Source organism: Caretta caretta, chromosome 10 (genome assembly GCF_965140235.1).
Source record: "Caretta caretta isolate rCarCar2 chromosome 10, rCarCar1.hap1, whole genome shotgun sequence".
In the NCBI taxonomy this organism is placed as follows: domain Eukaryota; kingdom Metazoa; phylum Chordata; order Testudines; family Cheloniidae; genus Caretta; species Caretta caretta.
In genome coordinates this window covers 82,721,292-82,744,582 of record NC_134215.1, presented here as the reverse complement: position 1 = coordinate 82,744,582, position 23,291 = coordinate 82,721,292, and the positions used below count along the sequence as shown (strand labels likewise).

The 23,291-nt window shown below is 48.4% G+C and overlaps 1 long non-coding RNA gene across 2 annotated transcripts in view; it reads right to left on the bottom strand.

Annotated features, from left to right (window-relative positions):
- LOC125644445 (uncharacterized) overlaps positions 1–23,048 on the bottom strand; it is an 84,825-nt gene extending 61,777 nt beyond the window's left edge. For both annotated transcript variants that reach the window (XR_007359007.2, XR_007359009.2), the window contains exon 1: positions 22,862–23,048. This is a non-coding gene — a long non-coding RNA (uncharacterized LOC125644445). The remainder of the gene's footprint in view (positions 1–22,861) is intronic.
- Between the last annotated feature and the right edge of the window lie 243 nt (positions 23,049–23,291).

Here is a 23,291-nt window from a genome sequence, read left to right as displayed (position 1 = left end):
CAAGTTCATCTTTATAAAATGGTTGTGTGGTATCCAATGCAAAGTTTGTCATGTTGGGTGTCTTCGGAAGGCTCAGAATGCACTGAACATGGTTGTTATAGTGATGTTAATATAATTATTACAGTAATGTTATATCTCAGAGTAGCAGCCGTGTTAGTCTGTATTCGCAGAAAGAAAAGGAGGACTTGTGGCACCTTAGAGACTAACCAATTTATTTGAGCATAAGCTTTCGTGAGCTACAGCTCACTTCGTCAGATGCGTTCAGTTGAAGTGAGCTGTAGCTCACGAAAGCTTATGCTCAAATAAATTGGTTAGTCTCTAAGGTGCCACAAGTCCTCCTTTTCTTTTTAGTAATGTTATAGTGAGGTTATAGGTTGTAATTTCATGTATATAGTTATGAGGCTGAAAATGTGTCCTCATGGCTTAAAGCAAGCCCATGCAAAAACTCTCCAAGAACAGAGAGGCAGTTCACACCTCGTCAGGGCATGGATGGGACAAACCCAGCCCAACCTCACAGGAACAATGGACACTGGCTCAGGCAGCAACAAAAGAATCTGTTAGACCCTGGAGGGAGTCACCCCCTTCCTTTGGGCAGTCTGGGACTGCGATGAGGTAATGCTCACCTGACTCTGAAGTGGGGGGAGTGGCGCAAAGCCAAGAGGAAAGAAAGGACATGATAAAAGGGAGAGACATTTTGCCATGCGCTCTCTCTTCCACCTACATTTACAGACACCACCAAGTGACTGAAACGCTGATCAAAGGGGAGAGCCTGGCTGAAAAATAACCAGCCACCCTGCGGTGAGAAGCATCTAAGTTTGTAAGGACATTGAAAGTATTAAGATCAGCTTAAAATGCGTTTTGCTTTTATTTCATTTGACCAAATCTGACTTGTCATGCTTTGACTTATAATCACTTAAAATCTATCTTTATAGTTAATAAATCTGTTTGTTTATTCTATCTGAAGCAGTGCGTTTGGTTTGAAGTGTGTCAGAGACTCCCTTTGGGATAACAAGCCTGGTACGTATCAATTTCTTTGTTAAACTGACGAACTTATATAAGCTTGGAGCATCCAGCGGGCGTAACTGGACACTGCAAGACGGAAGTTCCTAGGGTTGTGTCTGGGACCAGAGATATTGCCTAGTGTCATTCGCTTGCAGGGAGCTAGAAGCAGCTTACATGCCAGAGGCTGTGCGTGACCAGCCCAGGAGTGGGGGTTCTCACAGCAGAGCAGGGTCAGGCTCGCTCTCAGGGTGGAGGATTGGAGAGGCCTAGCAGACCACTGGTCCAGATAACACCAGAGGGGAACGTCACACCCAGATACTGTGGTGATGTGGCCACGTGCCTGAGGCTGGGTCCACACTACAGACCGCACAGCTGTACCGCTATCGCTGTGCGCTGTCAGGTCACCTGCGCAGCTGCTCTTTGCTGGCGGCAGAGCCTCTCCTGCCAACATAGCTCTGTCCACACCAGCACTTTTGTTGGTGAAACTGACGTTGGTCTGGGAGGGGTGTTTTTTTTCACACCCCTGACCATCAAAAGTTTTACCGACAAAAGTGCTGGTGTAGATATAGCCTTAGGCAGAGGAATCCCAGATTGACTCTTCTCTTTCAAACGTGTCAGTGTGCACACAGCTGCACCTCCTGGGCTAGTGATTAGGATGGAAATGGAGGTTCTGCACCTTGCCCAATTGACTTGCCAAGCTCTGTCAAGAGCTCTTACGTTGCTGAATAAAAACGCACTCCAAGGACTAGCTCTTATTAATGATTGCTGGGGAGCAATAGCACCATCAGGCAGACTGGAGAGCAACACCTTGACATTGCATGTCACAGACAGCCTGCAACAGCCTTATCTTCCCCAGCCTGGGACTGCTGCTGAGTAGAGATGGCCCACTGGGTCCCACTACACAGTGATGCAGGCAAGCATTCGTTAGGCAACTGGGTGGAGATGACCAAACCCGCAGTCAGTGGTGACCTGGACCACAGCAAAGCTAAGGCTGGATATCAACTTGAACTATCAGCATCAATGGGAATAGCCTCCCTGCTGTGGGCTTAAGTCAAAGGTTTGCCATCATCTGAGCAGGGAAAAGGGAGAGCCCTCCTGTGGAAGTGGAGGTAAGTTACATACATGTCTCCTTGCTGTGCTCTGAAACATCCAGAGTGCTCACTGGAGAGGCCTGTTGGAACTGGTCCAAGCTAGTGACAGGAGATGCAACCACAAGCATTTCAGAGCGGGAGATGATTTCATGAGGATTCAGATAGTGCTGTGTTAGTGATTTGGTCAGGGCCATCTCACAGGCTCCTTGCCAGGCTCTTCATTTCTTGTTGGCCCCAAACTCCGTGGGGGCCCTAAGCACTAAGACGTTCAGGTTGGCCTCTGCTTGTCTGTGGCCTAAGTGAAATTTTTAACCAACATTTTCTGGTTTTAAACCCTTTCCTAGAGACGACAAAAGGGAAGTATGCTCTGGGGACCTGGCTAATCATTAGGTGCTGACCCCAGAGCACTGGCTAATGTACAGAATTTGGGAGTGGGAGGAGGCTGCTGGAAAGAGGACAAGTGGGTGCTCCTGGTTGGACTGAGTTCTACGTTGCCTTGCCCCTGCTCAGAACCACCCTCCTGCCCTGGCTGTCTCACGGATTAAACCTACCTGCTGCCAGCTCCTCCTGAGGGCTCCCTTAGGCTGGCGTGAAGGGAGAAAGAGGCAGGTTGCATCAGGACAGATCCGGTGAAGTGGAAAGAAACCCACGTGGAGCCCCGAGTTGCTCGTGTAGGGGTGTAGGAATGGTGGCTGAGATGAGTGGGCAAGGGAAGCAACCTGCTGGCCTGCTTTGGCAGTCTGCAGAGGGGGAGGAGATGGAGGTCATGGACCCCTCAGGCAAGCGAGGAGGAGTGAGCATTAGTGAAAGTCATTAGACTCATCCAGCCTGTTCTAAGGGCTTGTCTATGTGGGATAACTGGCCGGAATAGCTATTGAGAAATAAGCTATTCCACAATAGCTATTCCGGTTCATTTCCCTGTGTAGATGAGCCCACAGCCTTAATTCACGTTGTGGGCTGATGTGGTGGTAGTGGTGTGTGTTTGTTTTTTAAACAAAGCAACTTTGGGTTAAACGAACAGCACACACTCACACGTCTCGCACACCCGCTTCTGGCTTGTGCTCAGTAAACGTGGGTGACTTGATTTAACTAGACAGAAAGAGAGAAACTCACTCTTCTGTTGGGACATTGTATGCCACATCTGGCCCATTGCAGTTGTGTGTGGCTGACCCAAAATTCCCTGTGAACTGGGACTTGTCATGGGAACCCTGAACTGGAGCCACCCTACGTTAACGCTGGTTTATCTTCAAAAGTAGGTGAAGAGCGTGGGCCAAGCCTCTGAATTTGTTCAGAGAAGGAAGAAATGGTTGTTTCCTGACTGCAAGAACCAGTCCTCATAGGGCTATACACCTGTTCAAAGACATCCTTCAGTCTCTGCAGTGGGCAGTGTCTTACATTGGTAGAGGTTAGGTGTCCGTTTGCATGCTGAGATTTACATGGCATTTCCTGCAGGTGCCAGAATTAGCAGCAGGATGTTGACAAGCTAGCTCGGATGCATCTACGACTGGATGTGTCAGAATGCGACAGAACTCAACTCGGAACAAGGCTTCAGTTCTCCTCATTAGCCTGAGTTTCTGCTTGTGGGTTTTCTTCATTTTAATTATGTTCACATAGCTCCAGCGTCTTCAATCAGAAACTTGTGCGGCACCATGAAACCCCTTCTTCCAGAGGAATTTGTGACAGGCGGTTGAGAGCGGCCCTTTAAGACACTTGCACCAAATGCTGATGATTTTCTTAGGCTCCTGGCAAAGGAAACACCAGCCAGACTGGATCACTGGATGATTCCCTGCTCTGTTCATTCCCTCTGGGGCACCTGGCATTGGCCACTGTCGAAAGACAGGACACTGGGCTAGATGGACCTTTGGTCTGACCCAGTCTGGCCGTTCTTATGTTCAGACCTAAACCTGCCCATCTCTGATGGTCACTAGTTTGCTTGGGCACAGGTTGATCAGGTACGTTCCGCAGCACTGACTGTTCAAATCCCATGTTCGGGCGCCTTCCTGGTCGTGTATTGTAAAGACTTCAGCTGGTTCAAAATTCCACAATAACGCTGCTGCTGTTCACAAAACCACAATGTCATATCTCACCCCTGCTCCGGGCAATGGATTGGCTCCCTATAAAGGGTTAAATTGATTTTAAAACTTCCCGGTGAACATATAAAGCCATTCATGATCCAGTGACCCCAAGTATTTGCTTGATCTTTTGTTGCCACGCATTCTTCCGAGCACAAACACCTAAACACACATGCATCATTCTTCTCAGGAAAGCTTGCTTGTTGTCTTCAGTTATAAACTAAAGTTGACAAGTGTCAGACCTCTTGCCAAATTTACAGGGAGACTGTGGCATTCTCTCACGAGTGGTGGTCAAACAGTCAAGTCTATTCATTTTTTTAAAAGCAAACTGACAACATTCTCCTTGTCTCAGGCTTAAATTAAGTCCCTGCATGCTTGATATGAAAGCATTTCATAGAGTTTGCTGGGCTGTAGAGCATCAACCGGTTCTTTATTTGGAACCCTTTACATCAGCGAGTCCATTGAAGTCTGGGCAGGGTATTAAATGCAAAAGGCGAAAGGACAATGGGTTCCCTCTGGTTAAAAATGTTCACAGATCCAAGTTGATTAATGTTGGCAAAGTCCTTTGAGATTCTTATTTGAATTGCTCATGAATTAGGCCCCTGTGAAGCAGATGAATGTGACGATCATAAGACTGGCCAGTGGACCCTCTAGCCCAGTATCCTGTCTTTGACAGTGACCAGTACCAGAGCTTCCAAGGGAGGGTACGGAACAGGGATATTTTGGAGAGATCCATCCCGTCTTCCCCTCCTGGCGTCTGGCAGTCAGAGGATTAGGGTCACCCCAAGCATGAGGTTACATCCCTGACCACCCTGGCTAATAGCTATTGAGGGACCTATCATCCAGGAAGGTATCTAATTCTTTTTCCAATCCAGTTTTACTTTGGGCCATCACAACATCCCTTGGCAATGAGTTCCATATGTTAATTGTGTGTTGTGTGAATAAGCATTTCCTCTTGTTTGTATTCAAGCTGCTGCTCATTAATTTTGTGGGGTGACCCTCCTGGGTTTTTGTATTGTGGGAAGAGGTAAATAACCCTTCCCTAGTCACTTTCCCCACACCAGTCATGATTTTATAGCCCTCTATCATATCCCCCCTTAATCGTCTCTTTTTTAAACTGACCAGCTCTAATCTTTTTAGTCTCTCCTGGTACGGAAGTTGTTCCAGTCCCTTGAGCATCTTTGTTGCCCTTCTCTGAACCTCTTCCAGTTCCACTATATCCTTTTTGAGATGGGGCGACCAGAACTGCCCGCAGTACACAAGCTGTGGGCGCACCCTGGATGCATATAGTGGAATTATGAAATTTTCTGTCTTATTTTCTATCTCTTTCCTAAGAGCGCCTAACATTCCATCTTGAACCAACACAGAAACGGAGGCAGGGATGACTAGGTAACATTCTCACGGTCACATAGGTTCAGCCTAGAACTCAGTTCTTGGACCATAACTGCTAGGCATGTATCCTCTCCTTCACCCTAAGGAAGGAATTGAACCTTCCAACTGACAAGTTCTCACTAAACAGACACTAGACTCCTCACACCGACACATTGATGCTTCTCCTTTCATTTAGCAAATGAAGCCAGGCAGGTGCTTTGATCTCTCCGACCACAGACATTTTAGGGAGGGTTGCGGCTCCATCTGTTTATTGTCACAAATTATGTATGGTTTGCTTGAATCTTCATAAATGGCTTTGCTGACAGCAGACAACAGGAATCGATACTTCCTGCTGGAGATTGATGTGTTGCGCGCCCTTTACATTTGATTCAAGGCTTTTGAAGAGTGAACTGCTTCGACTTCAAAACCAGCAACAGACTGAGCAACAGAAGCCCGCAAACATCTTTTGTACTGTGTATCCTTCCTGAGGTTTTAAGATGTGCCAGGAAGAGGGCACAAGTCGATGGAAAGTTCTCTTTTCACCTGGCAGCTTTAGCGAGCAGCTTGAGTTTAGCTTTCAGCTGAGATAAATTATGACTCTGGAGGCCAGACTGCCAGTCCCGCGGCTCTTGGAGCACTAGAGGTTGGGTTTGCTTTCTTTCCTCGGAGGTTGAATAGTAACTGTGGTAGGTGCAGGAAGACCCCATCAGCTTACCTGGCAAGCGGGAGATCTTCCTAAAGTGGCTATTGGGAGCACAGGTGCCAGAAGTGAAGTGGCTTGCTGCCCTGTCACTTGAGGAACCCACTAAATAAGAGCTAACACAGGCAGCTTGGCCCCTGGCCCTGCGTACCTGGAAAGGAGAACAAGGAATTGATACCTAGAAACCCCGGGGGTAGGGGGTCACTGGCCCAGGAATAACTGAATTCCATCAGCAGACCCCAGTAAAGGGCAGCACCCCTGGGAGCCCTCGGGGTATTTCTGAGTGCCAATGGATACAGCAGAGGTGTTTCAGAAGCAGGGGTTCTCTGCGGAAACATTTTGACTTTTCATTTAAAAAAACCCAAACCCTGAACATTTTCCTCCGCCAGCTCTTCTCTGATGAAATGTCTCAGTTTTTCACCGAAAGCAGTCTCTGGTCATGAAACACGTCATTTTGTTGAGAACCCAGTTTTCTGAGGAAAAACATTCCCCAGGAATGGCTCTCGTATAAGGTTTGCTCGATGTAGCAAAGTGGGAACACTACTCTCAGGCCTGGGCCTGGCTTGGGTTCTGTCTTGCCCCTCCCCTGGGACAATGGGGTTGTATCTCTCCAGAGGGACATTCTCCCACCATGAGGGGATCACTGGGTGTCAGGCAGCTGCTGAAACTGTCTCCAACCATCCCCTTCCCAAATCCTCGGACCAGGGGGTGCTCCTGGGTGATAGATGGCATGACCAGAGCACTGCTGGTCCACCACTGGCCAGAGGGTCCCAGGACTGGAGAGCGGCACATGGCTTCTTTGTAGGTTACACTCTGCTGTACCTGGCAGATGCTGGGCACATCTGAAAAGTGAGCCCAGTATCTCTTATTTCAGCCAGCTGGCCCTTCAGCTCTTCAGAGAGCTTTCTGGTAAATGTTAATGACCCCTCCAGTTCCCCTGTGTGGGAAGGTAGGTACTAGCCCCAAAACAAAGGCAGAGTATTGAAGTCAGTTGACCAGTGTCCCAGAGACGATGGACCTCAGGAGCTCCCTGCCCCGTTCTGTACTCAGCTCATGCCTCTCTTCCTCCTCCCTGTAAGAAGCCCCAGGGTTTGCTGTGGCAAGTGCAGTGAGAGGGGGAAAACTATCAGAAAATTAACATTTTTTTAAATTAGTTTTTTTTTTAAATAAGTTTGACTGTGTCCCTTCCACCTGTGCCCAAGCAATCCCTGCTTAATGCTGGAGGTGGGAAGAGAATGTATGATAATGGTTTGTTTGCACATTGAATTCGTTAGTCCCCAAACTTTAGACTGGGCAAGGCAATTAAAAATCCCCAACTAAACCCCTCTGTATAAATGTCAGCTGTCTGGTGGATGTCTGGCCTGACTAATTGGAGATCCTTTGCAGACATTGCTCAGGGTTGCTTTAGCATGGAGGAGAGAGAGAGTGGATCTCTTTGGCAAGTGAGGTTAGAGCCATTGGAAGAAGGTACAGCTGATCTGTAAACACAGATTGAGGCCCCATGCAGGTGGATCTCTGCCCTTAGGAATAGCTACGCTGATTTCAGTTCCACCATATGACCAGTTACAGGACTGAAGCCTTTAAATGTTTTTTCCTGCATAAGGAGGGAAGGATGAGAAACTAACCAGCAACTGACTGTTAGTTCATACTACCTCCTCTACCCTAAGGCCTTGTCTCTACACTACGGTTTTGCCATCCAGACTTCTCGGAGAATTCCACCCCTTTGTTTAACCTTTCTGAGCAGAGTTTCCAATAATGCTAGCTGCCTGAGAGGGGCTTTCCTAATCCTTCGAGCCAACTTGGTGCCAGCTCATTCCGGGTGCAGAATCTTCAGAGGTTTACTTTTAAAGTCACTGATTCATGGCACAGTAAAAAATAACGCTTGAATTATTGGAGCAGTCTGTGATTCCCCCCCAAACATTTAGCAATGCCCTCTAGTGTTCAGCATCAGCAGAGAGAGAATCCACGGTTGTCTGAGAAGACAGAGAAGCCTTGGCTGTGGAAAAGCAACGACCTCACTGCCAGGGATTTGAATAGTCATTATTCCTATCAAAGGAGACTGCAAAATAGTTGTTACCGGACAAATACTTGTGGAGCTGCTCCCAATACTGAAATATTACTGACACCAGTTCTGCAGTCATAAACCCAGACGACTGTGTGCTGCTCGCCTGTGTCAGTGGTAACTGTCTTCCTGTTTCAAAGCTCTCCAAATCACAGAGGTAAGGTGGTTTTGACATTTGATTAGCCACAGAGAACAACTTGTGCGTGCTTGACTAAGGGAGTGGGCAAGCTCAGAAGCAATCGTGGTGCTGAATACTTGAGCCTGTTGGAGATAGGGCCCTATCAGGGGAGAGTCGTGGTGGGCACGGCTCCAAAGGGACGATAAGTGGGCTGCTGGGAGAGATGAATATGAGGAAAGGAAGTGGTGAGTGAAGTCAACTGAAAACAGTTTCTTATGCTCTCCATGACTCATACGTTTCATTAACACATGGGCTTGCAAATACTGTCTGGGGGCCGGAGGTGGGGAAACAATCCAGTATTCTTTAGCCTGAGCACCAACCTTCACAACAGCAGAGCACTGCCCCACGCAGCCTGAGCCACTCCGTTGTTACTCCCATGGATTCCCAATGCAGTGCTGGCGGGGGGCCATCACACTATGCCAGATGCCAGCGGGCGATATTCTGTGAAGTGGACGCATTAACCCAGACGGTGCAGCTGCTTTGCACTGAACCATCAACACAGTCTGGGCTTAGTGCCAGCAACAGCCAGCTTCAGGGGAGTCTTTGGTGTAAGGCAATGTCAGAGCTCTCACGTAACTCCCCCTTGTGAGGCTGACACAGCGGGGAAAGACACATGGCCTGGATGCCCCTGCATGACGGTGAGGTCTGGCTGCAATATGGGTCCCTGGGGGCTGTTTGCAGCCGCCACACGTTAGAGCAGCCCTGCAGCTGCTCTAAGTTGGTTTAGTGGAACCAGCCCTGCACACAGCTATAGCTGAACTAGAGGAGTGTAAAGACAAGCTTTTGTATGCACTCACCCCCCCCCCCGAAACAATGCACCCTGTGTGATTTGACTGTAGCCAAGGCCCTGTCCCATCGTCTCCCAAGTCACAGAAATCCTTTCATCTTGGCCCAAAGGCCTGTGGTCAGAGAAGGGGAGCTCAATTCTCTCTCTGTGGGATACTTGTGTGTGAGATGTTATTGCTCCGGAATCCCAGATAACCATGGCTGAGCCTCCGCCCACTTTCCAACAGAGCCAACCCCAAAGACAGGGACCAAGCAAGGGAAGAATCAGATCATCGGTGTTTCTTTGTGCTTCCCGCTCTAAAACCCCATTTGGCTGCTGGCTTTGCTACTCTGACGTAACTCCACCAGCATAAAACCTGCTGCACTACTGGTAGTGCTGTTGTTTCGAGTGCCACCTACCCCATGAGCCACAAAGGTTTTCAGCAACCTGGGATCCCAGTTTCAAAACTTCTGTGTTCCTTTGCAACTAATGCAGATGCCACCTGACTTTAAAACCCGCCCGGGCGGGGAATCTCGCTCGTGTGCAAGGGAGTGGTGGGGCGTCAGTGCTGGCCAGGGCCAGGAAGGCTTTGCTGGGGTGGGAGGTAGCGTTGCCAGGTTGCTAACTTAGGACCCGGCGGCCCAGGGCCTCTCCTGAACAGCCAGAGCATTTGGCCACATGACAGGCCTTTCACGGGCAAGATTGAGGCTTCCACACCCTTTCCCTCTCTGCCTCGAGCCAGTCACTCGAACCTGGGTCCCATGAGGAGAAAAGCTAGTGCGGTCCCCACCCGCACTCTGCAGTCTCAACCCCCTATGCTGTCAAGGGTGGATCTGAAACGGATCTGAAAGCATCTCTGAATTCAGGCAGCAAAGCAGCCACCCCAGTTCATCTTTACAGAGAGCGAGAGACTGATACGGAAAGTCCCTGGTGCAACATAACCAAACACCAGCCCAGACAGTCATGAACTCTGGCTCCCCCCACCCAACCTGAAGCCTGCTGTGTCAGGCTGGTCAGGATACTGGAGGGTTGTTTTCTTTTCTCTTGCTATCGCTGCTATCAAGTAGGAGTGAACAGCTCTTGTTTATACAATGACTATCTGGCCAAAGGCTGATTTAATACCTCCCACTTCTTTTAAGTGCAAACAGACTCTAATGTGTGTATTAGGCTACTTGAATGGCTGTTCTGGTGAAATAGTAGGTTTCCAAATAATTTACTCCCAGTTAGTACTTGGGCTGGGGAATCTATATAATGTACCTAAACAGCTCTACAAATCCACAGTCTGTGCACCCTGAAGAGGAGGGACCAGCATGCTAACAGATTGTTTATTATCTTTTATCAGAATGATAAACTCACCAAGTCAGCAGTACACCATGATCCCTCCCATTAGACATGCCTCAGGCTAATGCACTGGTTTCTCTATACACCCCACTCATTATTACTTCTATTCCATAATGCCCAACCAAGAACCTGGTCCCATTACACTGGGTCACAGACAGAGCTATAGTTATTATATCTAGCTCCTGTATTGTGCTTTTCATCAATAGCACCTCACAAAATCCCCATTTCGCAGATGGGGAAACTGAGGCACAGGCTTTGTCTACACTGCCACTTACAGCGCTGAAACTTTCTTTGCTCGGCTGGTTGCTATTCCGCTCGCAGAGGTGGCTTTCTTACAGTGCTGGGGCCGCAACTACCCAGCTACATTAAAGAACTGCTGCTGCGTAGACATACCCACAGAAGGGGAAGTGACTTGCCCAAGGTCACCCAGCAGAGCAGGGACAGAACCAAGAATAGAACCAGGTCTCCTAAGTCCCAGTCTAGTTTTCTATCCACTGGGCCACGCTCTCTGTTTCCTAGTAGACAAGCCTTACCCTAAAGAGCTTAAAATGGAGACAGCCAAATGTAGAGGAAAAGGATTGTAATAGAAAAGCACGGTGAATAGCGTATGACCCGAGGTTGCAATATACCTATATAAAAGATATATAGCTTATGTGATGCAAATAAAATATTTTGGACATTGACGCATAAGACCAAGGAAGGTCAGCAGAAGAGCACGATCCACTAAAGTCTTCCTCTGGTGTCCTATGTGACGTACATTATTACGCACAGCTGAACAACCCTGCAATAATGCCCTGGCACGGGTAAAAACGGTGCCGGGGTGGAGAGATGCAGGTCCATCGTGGAGTCGCTGCTGCCTGGCGGTGTGATTCAGTCAAAGCGTATCTTTGCGTTAAGCTTCTAAAGCCTTTTTTATTTAAAGCAGAGATTGAGGTCAATGCAGAAAAATGTTCCTGCATTAAATTGCAGAACCTTACAGGGTTCCTAGTCCCCTCGGTAAGCTTTTTCTCATGTAGGGCATGATCTGGCCCTAAATAAAGTATCTCTAATTGCCAATAAAATGCAGGCAGAAGTGACAGATTTTCACTTAACACATGTTTTAAAAGGTATAATTTCTTTTCAAGGTACTTAGCTGAATTTTATATGTAAGAATTTTTCTTTCTGTTCCATGGCAATTTAAAAAGACAAAACTGGGGGGGTGGGGGAATCCTTAGTAGAAGAGTGTAAACGCTCCTATCACTAACTTGTATGCAATCTGATGGACGATTATGGCTTCTTCAAGGTCACTTTGACCTATTATATGACTAGGAGGCTAGCATTAAAAAAAAGCAAAATCTGCTCTATGATTCATATATGATAAAGCTGGTGCCCAGTAAATATGTGTATTGAAAAGCCTGGTAATACAGGTATTATGTGTGTGCTGAACACACCTCTTAATCCTTCCATGCCTCAATCATTGTATTTAAGACATCCTATGCGTATGAAACAGCCTCCCAAACTGGAGTGCCAGAGGAAGTGGCTATGGCGTGGTTAATCAGCCCTGAGCTATTCTCAGAGTTGAAGAGGAATTTGCCATGCAATGTTTGTGGCTGGCATCGCCACAGAAGGCCCCAGTAACCCAGTCCTTTCACAAGCAAACTCCCACTGACTTCACCTTGTCTGATGTGCTGGCGTAAAGACTGCCAGGGCCCAGCCCAATGTGTCTCTCTATCAGCAAGATCCCAGCCACAACTGACTGACCTTCATGAGTGGATGTGCAACGAACCCTGCCTGAAGGGACCACTCGAGGGACCGAGGAAATAGTGGGTGCTTAGTAAAGGTGGAACAGAAGGCCCCTTTCTTTGGCAGCATCAAATGGTCATAAAACAGGTATGAATGTGATTTATTCCAGCTTTCAGGCCCCTTGGTGGTGCCGCAGTGATGTAAAGGGGCCTTAGTATAAATAAGAATCAGACCCTAGAACTTACATTCCCTCTGCGCCTGCCCTTCCCCCTCTGGTACTTCCCTAGGGGGTGAATTTTTTTTTAAAGGCGAGGAAACCCACTGTCTCTTGAAATACTAGGAGAGGGGTGATTTCGCCTCTCTTTTTAAGAGAACTTGCTCATTCCATGGTCTCCATTTTGCATGCGTGTCCATGCTAATCCCTCATCCTCTCTCTGGGTGCAGCTCTGAGTTCCACTAGGATTTTGGAAAGGAGCCAGCTCTCCTGGCTCACACGAGATTCGTTATTTGTTGCAGTGCATCCCTTTAGAGCTCTGAACCTACTGGAAGCAGCAGCTTGAGCAAGGATAACACTGTGTTGCAGCCTGGTCACCTTTTAAATGGGAGCTTTATACTCCTCTTTAGCGAAAGCCATTGCAGGGAGGGGAGGATTCTGCTGCCCTTGCTCAGGTGGCAATCAATAGGACAACAGCCAGAAGCACGTACTACCCAATGGGAATGAAGGTGGTGGAACCTGAGGGTCAGAATGTGAACCCTTGACTCCCATTGGTGAGCAGTTATCACATGATTAGCCCCAATGGCTTCAGCGGGAGTACTCTTATGAGCAACATTAGGATCTGGGGTGGATGCTCGCTCTGCTGATGTCAACAGGAGCTTTGTCTTTGACTTCAAGCCCAGGATTTACCCCTTGCCAAAAAGTTCACAAGGAATGTGTCTCCTCTTGCAACCAACTCTGATGACTATTGGGGGGAGCAGAGGGGTGTTTTGATTTGTTATAACACAATAGGGACAGCATCTCACTTTCTTCCTGAATGCAGTTTCTTGCTGTGTACAGTCTAATGCCATTTCCTTAAGTGTGTGGGAATTAATTCAATTTCTGCCAGAAACAAAGGAAATCTAGCTCTGTGGGCCATCAAAATTGGGAGCACCAGGGTGTTTGTAGCGCCGGCTCCTGCCAGTTTTCTTTTCTTCTTTTCTCTCCCGTTGTTTGAGGAGGTTGCAGAAGGTTCTCTGAGTTTAAGGAGTTTAGTTTTTCAGCTCAAGGGAAGTCCAGCATCTTGAAGCATAAACATGGTTGGGCTCAGGATGGCTTTAAGCCTAGCTCCTCAGAGCCCTTTGTACCCACTGCTCTTTTGAAAGCCCACCGTAGTAGCTTATTTTGCTTGAATTTAAGTCCACCAAGATACTCCTCCCTGATAAAGTCTGGACCTTACCCACCAAAGCGTCCAATCTGCCAGGGAGCATGCATGCTCCTGGGTGGAGAACGGCGTCCTTTTTTACCCTGGTGCTTCAGCCAAACTGAAAACGACGGAGCACATGACTCCAGGCTCAGACAGGCGGGTAAAGCCAACAGGTGCGTGCACAACATTGCTAACTGACTGAAAAAATAAAGCTTGGGATCTGTGCCCTGAGAGTGGCGGAAAGGCCTGGGAATAGCAAGCACAGTGACACTGCAGAGGGCCCTCTCTGTCTCCATGGATCTTAACCTTGTTGCTGAGCCTCCACACACAGGTTCCTCACAAGGACAGCAGCTTACCTCATGTCCTGTGTACACATCGTGGGCCTTCCAGTGGATACTTCTCCCATTAAAGCCTTGCTCTTGCCAGACAACCCTGTAGGCTTACATTGGCTTGCCATGCAATGCCCCCCGAGAAGATTCAAACCCTCCACACGTCCCCACTCAATTCAGACCTTCCCTGTTTTGTTGGGTGTCTCAAGTTGGGCCCTAAAGAGAAGGGGCTGCTCTTGAAAAAGTTGGGCTAAGTGACTTGTCCAAGTCTCAGGCAGAACCAGGAGTGGAATCTAGATCTCTTGACTCACCTGCTTGTGCGCTCAGCATTCGATCCCGTGTCCCTTTCTTATGCTACCCATGACATTAAACAGTGGGCCATCCGCCGAGCGTAACAGTGCACCCCGGGCACCTTCAGATCGAGAGATCTAGGCACGGTTCAAAGACACAGTGAAGGACAAATGGAATTGTGCTGAGGACGTTCAAATGGAACCTCTTGGCACTGGCAGCCGCAGGGAGAGTAGAAAACTGGGTGCCAGGATTCCTGGAGTGTGTCCCCAGCAGCTGCCACTGACTCACATGGGGATTCTGAACAAGTTATTTAACCCCTACCTCATTTTACGCATCTATGAAATGCCAGGTGTAATAATACATCCCCTCCCTCACAGCCACCTTGTGAGGCTGAATTGTTTGGTAAGTACTTGGAAAGCCTCAGCTGAGAGGCATTACAGTACACATGTGAGTTCAAATATCATTACTACACCTGAAGTCCAAAGAGCAACGCTTCCTGGACAAAGCGTTCTCACAAATGTGTTTTGTCATCGTTGCTGCAGCTCTTGGAGTGCTGAGAAAGAGGAAAGTCTTGCTAGACTCCAAGAGGAGATCAGGTTCATTGGTGCTCATATCCTGCAAGGCTGCATCTGGAATTTGCATGCCCTAGATTTATTTTTCAGTCCCAATCAGAGCCTTCAGCATTCCCTAAAAGTAAAGAGGGAAGTTGACTGGAAAATCTCAGTGGTGTGGTACGCTGTGACTCAGATGCTGTCTGAAATTGATTTACTTCTGCTGGACTCTCAGTTGGGTCGGCTCTATATGGGACACGTGCGTTGGAGCATCGTTGTCTTGTTTTCAAACTGTTGACTGCGAAGTGTTAGATTTCGTTCACCCTTCTGGATCTCATTTATAGCTGCTGTGAACCTTCGGCCAAATGTTTGTGTGTGGTTCTGGAGTAACAATTGTTTGAGCTACATTCCATTAGCTCCTGCACAGCGTGTAAACACGGCCAGACATTCAACCTGAGCGCTTCTCTAGGGACATGACTGGCTGCTCTTCGGAGGGCCAGCGATCACCTGCGGTTTGTTTCAGAGTGAATAGCTCAGCTCAGTCTTTGCTGTATGTTGTCTAATTATAGACATTATGTTGCAAATGGCTTTTGAAGCTGTTAATGGTATTACTGGTGTTATTCTTCTAGCTGTTAATTATAACAGATTTGTTTGGGATGCTTTCCCGGTTTTCAGCTGTAATTGCTCTCCTTGTTCCCTGATGTCTTGCAGTTCAGGGTAAGCCCTATATTTTTCGTAGAGGATGTTCACCTCCCCTGCTGAAAATTATTGTATAGTGTTACTTGTGAAGCATGGCTGCCATGTTCCACCCCAGAGTTGGCTGCATTTCCATATTGGGCAAGTGCTGCAGCTCTAGAAACGGATTCAGCAAGATCCTTATGCATGGGGCTAACTTTACCCAGGTAAGTCCCACTGCATTTTAAGTGAGGCACATGCCTAAGTTCCTTGCTGAATCAGAGCTGTGGCCCAAAAGCAGTGTAGGATTCTTCCTGCTAAGTCAGCAATCTAAGGTATTATTACTAAAGTGCTACATAAGAGTGGGGCATTATTATTAGGTAGGAAAATGGGAAAATATGAGGTGGATTGCTTCTCTTTTATTGTCATTAAACTCTAAAGGGGTCTATTCACTCTGCACAGAAAACCCCAGATTTATACAGCAAGCTGGAGTGCTTTGATTTTGTTTTCTTTTGTTTTGTTTCAGGCTTGTTCTTAAATTTTCAAAATACCAATAAAGCAAACACGGAAGAAAAGGCTTTTGGAAATTCTGGGCCCAGTCCTGCATGCAGAGCTTCTGCTGAGCTCTCACTGGGATTTTAGTGCATGAAGAACTTACAGGATTGTACTTTCTCTGCTGTAAGAGGCTGTAAAGCTTTACTACCAAGAGCTGATAAAATTCAACTTCAAAACAAAGCAAAATAAACTTGCCTTGATTGATAGCTTTCTTAGCTCTCCTCCATTGTCGGTCATTAGTATGCTTTCCCCTGCCTTTCCAGCTCTGAAGTCCTTGTTTAGATAAACTTGAAAGCTAAAGGAAATTTGGCAGGCTGGGTCTTGCCCTATGGGAAGGGCAGATAGTGTCACCTTTAATGTAAATAGGTCCTATTGACTGGGGCTGGGAATTACTTGTCAACAATAAAGCTACCTTATGTGGTGGCTGTGTACACACAGTTGCATACAATGAACGGGGCTTTTATGTTTGGTGAGCTAACCTATTAAAGCTGGTCAGGAAATGAGATGGGGAACAGAACTGACTCAGTAACTTGACTCAGATTAGTGTATGTGCAAGCCCCCGTGCATGTGAGTGCGTTGTTTGCGGTGTTGTAGCAGTGTTTGTCCCAGGACAGTGGAGAGACAAGGTGGGTGAGGTAATATTTTTTATTGGACCAACTTCTGTTGGTAAAAGAGACAAGCTCTTGAGCTCCGCAGAGAAGATATTACCTCACCCACCTTGTCTGTGTGTGTGTATAATAGATATTTGTGTATTGGGACTTCTATAGGGCTTTTAACAATGAGCGTAATTAACGATTGGAACAACTTACCAAGGGCCGTGGTGGATTCTCCATCACTGACCATTTTTAAATTAAGATGGGATGTTTCTCTAAAAGCTCTGCTCTAGGAATTAGTGTGGGGCACGTTACGTAGGAGGTCAGACTAGATGCTCACAATGGTCCCTTCTGGCCTTGGCATCTATGGATCTATTACACTGTTTCCCAGCCTCTCTTGGCTGCATCCTAACAAGCAAATCAACTTGATCTGATGGAGCTGTGGTTTGACTCTTACCTGGCTTATTTAGGGATGACGAGAAGAAACACGAATCTGAAGGCTAGTACAACTCGTGCAAAATAACAAAACTGTCAACACTATGCTTGAGTAAACTAGGAACTGGGCAATACAGCCAATGGAGTATCAGGTTTACACCAGAAGTACAGCGTCTGGGCCAGCCCCTCAGCTGGTGTAATTCAGCATGGCTCCAGCAGGGTCTGCATGGAGCTACGTTGCTGTGTACGAGCTGAGGATCTGGCCCTTACACTTTTGGTTCTCCATTCTTTGGTTGGAGGGCTTTCCAAACTCTCCCGCAGAAGCCTGGACCAGGGCCTTCGCTCCACACCAGGGGTGAATTTGAAATGTCCTGTTGCCATGACTCCGCTGCCTGAGGGAACGATTTCAGCAGGCCTTTGTGAAGGATCCTGAGTTGAGTAGGTGTCTTACCTACGAGGTGGTGGTTGGTGTCCCGTTTGGTGAAAGCACCTGCCCGTGCCGGAGCGGCTATTGCACTCCTGTTGCTGCAAATGTTTTCACGATGCAAAGGCCGTTTGCCAATGGGAAAAAATGCTCACGCTCTCTGTCTCAAAGGGTTATTTTGTCACGAGAACAGTGCATTGAGTGTTGCCTCGGCCCTTATTCAGTCTGCCCAGCGGCCCCTGCAAAAATCTCAAATACAAGGCTGCACATTGCTGCTCCAGAGAACAGAAGTAATAGGAGAGGATGGGGGTGCACAGCAGCTGTGGATGGCTCTGGGTGTCAGCCCACTTGTTTGAGAGTAATCAAAGGCTTGGTCTACACTACGGACACGTGTGGGTGTATAACTATACCGCAGCTATACCGACCAAACTCCTGGTGTAGACAGTGCAGTATCAATGGGAGGGCTTCTCCCATCCACACAGCTACCGCCTCTCGGGGAGTTGGAGTTCCTACACTGATGGGAGAAGCTCTCCTGTTGGATGGAGTAGGTAGCATCTTCACTAAGTGCCGCAGTGGCGCTGTATGTGTAGACAAGACTGGTGCGGGCGCAAAGAACCCCTGGAGAGCATGATGTGTGAACTCTGCCCCCTTTGCCAGTATAGGGGCATAAATAAAAGCTCTTACCCATTGTCTGCTCCCGGCTCCTTTTCCCACGTGCCTGGAGGGGTCAGGCAGAACAGATCTTGCTTTTCTGGGTTTAACATTAGGCTGTTGTACGACTGGAACATGCTGGCTTTTCCTTGATTGAAGTGACTCACTCCTGAAGGCTGCATGAGCGCAGGCAATTGGTTAGGTGCTTTTCTTCTGCAGTTACGCCTCTGATCCTGGCCCTCATGTTCGAACCACCATTTTTTCTGTCTTTGTTCCTCCCTGAGCTCTGTAAAGCTCTCTCTGGTGCACTGGTTGTAAGTCCAGGCTAGATGGGAGCTGAGCAAACACCCCCCCACAGCTCTCACAATGTGCTTCAATCCAAACTCGGAACACGACTGAGCGTCAAGCACCAGACCAGCAATTATGCAAAATCACAGGCAGACTGTCACACGCCCTCTCCAGGCATGGACACAGCTCTCCAGAGACTAAAAGACACTGAGTGACTCCCCCGTATCTCCATCTTCCGACACTGACATCTGTGGTGTGTGTAGGTTGTAACTGTTATGCCGTTATTTTCCAAGTGCTGTGCCTTTACATTTCTACAGTATCTTTCTGGTTGCCATTTGGTGGCCGCCGTCCCACGTAGACTTCATGTTTGCTCTTCATTGTGCGTTTGCAGTTTATTTAATCCAAAATAAGCCATTTGGGCTGGTTCTTCTCTGTCTGTGGAAAAGCGTAACAACCATCCCCTTGACCAGGTGGGAGTCAAACTCTGAGTCTTGGCATGCCATGGGCTTCAGCTACTTAAAGGCTGAATTTTTATCTCAGACATCTAGCCCCTGTGCCACATCCTGCCTGTTCACTCTCTCTACTGAGATCAATATCCAGCTGGAAGAGAATCGTCACCTACTTGTGCGCCCGGCAAGTCTTGCTCTTTCGTAAGCACTCTCCTTGGATACCCCTTCAACCTCCCTTTGCACTCTGCCTTGGCCTTCAGATGCCATTCTTACCTCTGTCAGTTCCCTGAGTATCTTCAGAACCTCATCCTGGCCAACATCCACTACCTCTTGCTTGACTCAACCAAAGAAAAACCTTTCCGAACCCTCCAGTAACAGTGAACTCTGCAGAGAGGTAGTTGGGGTTGTTTTATTTCTGGTTTTGTTTCTTCCTTCAGTGTCAGGAGTGCTTACACACTGTCGCAAAAGAAGGGGAAGCTTTCGGACGCCTTACTCTTTTCCGGGTTCAGCCCTGTTTGTGTAGACTTAAGAACCGAAGATGCGACTTCCCATGCTCCAGTCACACTTGTGGGATAATCATGTCTGTTTCATATTGCAACCCTCAGAGCTTGACTTTGCAATAACCCAGGAGCTTTCAGGTTTAAGGGAAACAGTATGTTACTACTAAATCTGAAATGGAAGGAGTCTCATAGCCGAGAAGAAACTAGAAACAAGTTGACAGTACAATTCACATTGTCATCCTCTTATTTCCTGGGTGTAGGATTCCCTCCCAGAATCCATGTCACTTTGTTTGGCACAGGAGAGAACACTGGGGTGTCTTTAGGCAGAAAAAGTGAAAGTTAAAACTGTTATTTTTATTGTTATTGTTTTGAAAGCTGCCATCTGACGCACACAACACATTCAGTTAAAAATGTGAGATTTTCTTTTCATGCTAACTTTCTGTCTGGTCACATGAAAACACTACACAGAAAAAGAAAAATAATGTACAGGGAAAATGGTAGGGGGAAAGCCTGATTTATAATGAGGATATGAAAGCACCCATTTAAATAGACTTTTAAATCCATGTGAATCAGAACACTTCCTTCCCTCTTCAATGGCTTTTTTTGAACCAGGTAAATTTTAATAACCTACAATCAAAAATCTGCTATTTCAGTATGGCCCTGGTGTGCTAAGTATCAATTAGCAACAGACATTCTTGGTCACTTTACCGCATCTCAACAGGACTGGAGCTAAGATGAAATGAGAAAGTGATGAAAATAATAATAATTTTCGGGAAATCATTAAATAGAAACCAGAATTGCTATGTAAATACCATGGAGCGGTTTGTGTAATGTGTTAAGCCAGTGATAACTAACTTTCAATGCAAAAACATCTTGTTTCCCACCCCTTCCCCCCACTTTTCCTAAAGAGACTAGCTTTTCAATCAGTGATGCTTCCCGATATCCCTAGGAGCTAGGGAAATAACATCCTTGTTTTACAGATTGGGTACTGAAGCACAGAGAGATTAAGACCAAAACTTTCAATCCTGAGTTCCTAAAATCATCTGTCTAAATCCACATTTAGGACCCAATCCCACAAGCGGACCTTACAGCTACACTGAACCCCACTAAAGTCAACGGGTCCACTTTGCAAGATCAGGGCCTTACGCACCCATATGAAAGTGACCTGATGTCCAAGTACTATATATGATCTCCTGATGCTAGGACAGGGACACAGGGAAAGGTACTTAGCGTGTAACCTCTTTGGGGGCAGGGCCTGTCTTTTTGTTCTGTGTTTGTAGAGCACCCAGCACAATGGCGTCCTGGTCCAGGAGACAGTAATACAAATAATATTTATTATTATTGCATGTTAGGCCCTGATCCTGCAAGCACCTATCTGCTCACAGGGTTATACTGCTATATGCATAACTGTTTGTGGGATCCAGGCCTTCGTTTAGTAAGCTAGCTCTTCCTACTTCTAATACCCTTAGATTCTAGATGTTTGATTCGCAGCAAAGAGCCTGATCCTACTCCCACTAGTGTCAATAGCAAAAATCAAACTGTCTTCCGTCGAAGCAGAACCAGGCTCTGTGAAAGCACAATCACTTTACTCTATTTCACCTGTTTTCAGCAAGGTGCAGGATGCTCCCAACTCCAGTCAAAGTCAGTGGGAAGTGAGGCTTTTCAGCAAGCTCTCACTGACTCTGCTGGACCAAGCCCAAAGGGCTGAAACACACTCAGTCCCACTGAGTTCAGCAAAACAAAGGGGCCCTTCCGGAGGAGCTGCAGATACCATAAGCCTGCCTGCTGTAAGATCAATTACCCTTTCCTATTAGTGAAAAATTAACAAACATGTGCAAGCCCAAAGCAAGCACTGAGGACAAAGTGCAATTATTTGGGGATTTATCATAAATCATTACTTCCTTTGCTAGGCAGCAGGGAAGCTTCTCCAGCTTGGTGAAGCAAGCTGTTCTTGGTCAGTATCTTTTGCAGAAGTCTGGGGAATACTGAATGTGGCTAAGGGTAGTTTTTCCTCTGGGCTGATCTGAACACTTCAGGATAGCCCTCAGTACTCCTGCATTACCAATGACAAAATATGTCATTGCTGGGGGGTGGGTTTCAACTCTTGTCATCTTTGCTGGGTAATATTCCCACCTAGCATGGATCAGACGCTATTTCAAACCTAAAGGCACCTCGGTAAAAGGAGAGCGCGCTGATTTTCAGAGTTCCTGTGCAACACCGGCAAGGCAAAGTATCTTCCATGCTTCCCTCTGCTGCTTCCTCCCCTCCAGGGTAACACCCTACTACTGCTACCAGCCAGTGAAGTGGCTCCGTTTAGCTCAAGCCGGCAGGTGCTTGTGATGCTGAGGCCAGTCCCCAATACAAATCTTGCCCAGCCAAAGCCACCCAGGATGCCAGGGCAGCCAGAGCTCCTGGCTCCCCTGGGCCGGGCTTGGCGGCAGCTTGAGAGAGGCTGGAGGGACCACTGGGAGAGGAGGCGGCAGGGAGACAAGCCGCAGGCAGCAGGGGGCGGCCTTGCAAGGGCTGCTGCCGCTCCGGCTCCCGGGCTCGGGGAGTCCAGCCCGGACTTTCCTTCCCGCTTTGGGGACCGGGCGGAGGGGTGGGGTTTTTTTTTTTTTTTTTTCCCTTCTTCTGTTTGTTTGTTTAGCGTTGTGCCAGGAACTCGGCTCCCACGTGGGGCGGACTCCCAGGTGCTCCGCGGAGCGGCCAATGACAAGGCAGCGCTCCCGTAGCGACGGGCCCTGACACTTCTCGTAACATAGACAGGGGCGAGGCAGCCAATGGGAAGTGGAGGCCGAGGCGTCGGGACCTCACTGGGTTCAGGGTCCCCCCCGCCGCCCTCCGGGTGATGCATCCCCCCCCCCACCCCCCCCGTGTCCGGGGCCCGCGGTGTCTCTGCAATTCGGGGGCTGCTCCTGCAGCGAGGCGAGGGTCTGGGGGGGGGGGGGGGGGCCGTGCTGAGCCCCAGGCGACGGGGCGGGGAGGAAGGGGGCTCGCCCGGTCCCCTGGGATTCCCTGCTCCCCGGCAGGCTGGAAGGGACGAGCCGGCTTTCCCCGGGCAACCGGGCGCTGGGAGGCCCAAATTGACACCTGCACGCGGGGGTGCGGGGGGGGGGGATCCTCTACCCCCCCCCCTTTCTGGGGCTGGGAAGTAGCAACCGGACCCTGTAACCACCACAGGCCAACCGCCTCCCGCAGCGTCGGGGTCTCGCCCCCCCCCCCATTTCAACCCCATCCCCAAACCCCAGCTTTTGCAAGGGGAGACATCTGCATGGTGGGCGTGCGGGTGTGCGCGCGACTTTCCCTTTCCCGCGTTCCCCTTTTATTATTTAAATCGATACGTTTCATTACGAGGGAGAAAAATAAAATATTCCTTTGATACACAGAATCAAATTGATATTTAGCCTCTGCTTACTTTTTTATGCATGGCTCCTTTTCCCCGCACGGTAGTGACAGATTGTTTGAGCTGGAAGGAAAAGCCATTCCAAGCTAATTAAGCGGCCATTCCAAGCACTATTTGCAAGCGGGACGCTGAGAAGCGGCGGCGTTTGTCAGCGCTCGGCCCCCGCGTGGCTTTGACTGACAAGCCCGACGCTGGAGTGGCAGCCCGGGCGGCCTCCGCCAATGGACAGAAGGCAGCCGGCGGTGCCCCTTGCCGATTGGTCGGATGGATCTGTTTGATGGACGGCTGCTTTTTTTTTTTTTTTTTTTTTTTTAAAGCGCGGGGGGCGGTGGCGCGCTGCGGTCCCCACGTGGGGGGAAGGCAGGGCGGGTTGGGTCTGTGACGTGGGGCGCGAGGAGCCATTTTGTGCTAATAGCGGCTGCCCGGGCGCGGAGCCGGGGGT